The following is a 1,925-nucleotide window of genomic DNA, read 5'->3' as shown; positions in this document are numbered from 1 at the left end:
GAGAACTGATGAGGAAGTTTGGCTGCTTCCGAAACTATAGTCTTCTCTGCCTCCGCTCGTAGTAATCAATTTCATTGCCCACTGTTAAACATTTTGTTTCTTCAAATATTGAAGCAACAAAATATGACCTTAGCTGAAATAAATACACAACAAGTATTATTTTGCAGTCCAACAATACAAAGCCAACATGAAAACTTATGTATATTGTCCTAAAGGTTCTGTACTTGTATTTACAAGTTGAGAGAAACTTTCAGTTTCTGGCGAACGCCACTGCTGTTTGCATCGGGGATAATTTTTCTTAGTGAAAAAATGGCTGAAGTTGCTGAAAACGTTACCGAAACTTTCTAGGAACAACCTCCAATTGAAACTGAGGTTGCTGAGACCTTGTTGGAAACCAACGTTGTCTCCACCACTGAATTGCCCGAAATCAAATTGTTCGGCCGTTGGTCTTGCGATGATGTGACCGTCAACGATATCTACTTGCAAGATTACATTTCCGTTAAGGAGAAATTCGCTCGCTATTTGCCCCAATCTGCTGGTCGTTATGCCGCCAAGCGTTTCCGCAAGGCTCAATGCCCCATTGTTGAACGTTTGACCTGCTCCTTGATGATGAAGGGCCGCAACAACGGTAAGAAGCTTTTGGCCTGCCGTATTGGCCCTCGAGAGGATTCCACCCGTATCGGTCGTGCTGGTACCGTCCGTCGTCAAGCCGTCTATATGTCTCCTCTCCGTCGTGTCAACCAAGCTATCTGGCTTTTGTGCACTGGTGCCCGTGAAGGTGCCTTCAGAAACATTAAGAACATCGCCGAATGTTTGGCTGATGAACTTATCAACGCTGCTAAGGGTTTTTCTAACTCTTATGCTATCAAGAAGAATGATGAATTGGAACGTGTCGCCAAATCCAATCGATAAACGCTTCATGCTTTACTATTATATACAGTTTATTGTATATATGTATACTCTTGTTTAAGTAAATAAATGATATCAAAATAACTCGTTAAAAAAGGCCACAAAAAATATAACACTATGCGACAGGAAAATTATTAACCATATTCTGACATCGCAGCGTGATAGAAGACCAAAAATAAGAAGACATGTGTCTCGCCGTTTTTCCCTGTCTTATAAACATTCGCGGTTATAGGCCTCCAAAGGACTATATCAACTAAACCGCCAAGAATTTGGATTCACTCGTCGTAAAGAATAATAATTGTGAACACATTAAATCCATCAACCTCATCTTCAAGGTCAAAATTGTCAAGGTCAAATTTCCGTTATAATTTTTACTCGGATTTTGGATATCACCAATCAAAATTGAAGCAAACAATTAAGTACAAAATTGTACCGTAGTCCCAATTTACATTAGGCGAGTTTACTTGCGGCAATTGTCAGTTTGATGGAGAGAGAGGTGAGGTATATGGTAACCCTTTGCCTCTCAACACCCTCTCTCACCCACAAACTGACAATTGCCGCAAGTAAACTCGCCTAATGTAAATTGGGACTTAGATTTCAATAAACAACTTCCTACAATATACGAACTCTGTAGAAACGGTTCTTAATGACCAAAACTGCAACCGCCTTCGGTTAAAGAAGGAAAGTTTTTTTTGCGTTTTCTGACATAAAAAAAAAACATTTTTTTAGGTTATCGACACAATAGCAGTAGATAGGATTTCTTTTGGAATTATTCGATGCAATTCCAATATGCACTCGATAATGCCAGTTATTCTTCTTTTTGAATATATTTAATTCATAGAAGTCGTTTAGTGTCTATTCAGATAAATAATTTAAAGGAGATAATAAAATACCTTGACATATTACAGATGTAATTTATGGAGGTCAAAGATTTATCCAACTAAAAACTTTTTGAAACATGGGACTGAAAATAAAGGCCGATATCACGATAAGCATTAAAACGTGGATCTATTTTA

At 38.3% G+C, this 1,925-nt stretch overlaps 1 pseudogene; it reads left to right on the top strand.

The window, feature by feature from the left end:
* Positions 1-309: 309 nt before the first annotated feature.
* On the top strand, positions 310-984 carry LOC141390887 (small ribosomal subunit protein uS7A-like; annotated as a pseudogene).
* The last annotated feature ends 941 nt before the right edge of the window (positions 985-1,925 follow it).

This window comes from Musca autumnalis, unplaced genomic scaffold (assembly GCF_047663935.1).
Source record: "Musca autumnalis isolate F117 unplaced genomic scaffold, ASM4766393v1 scaffold_1, whole genome shotgun sequence".
Classification (NCBI taxonomy): Eukaryota; Metazoa; Arthropoda; class Insecta; order Diptera; family Muscidae; genus Musca; species Musca autumnalis.
The sequence above is the reverse complement of the archived record's forward strand: the minus strand, read 5'-3'. Positions and strand labels throughout refer to the sequence as shown.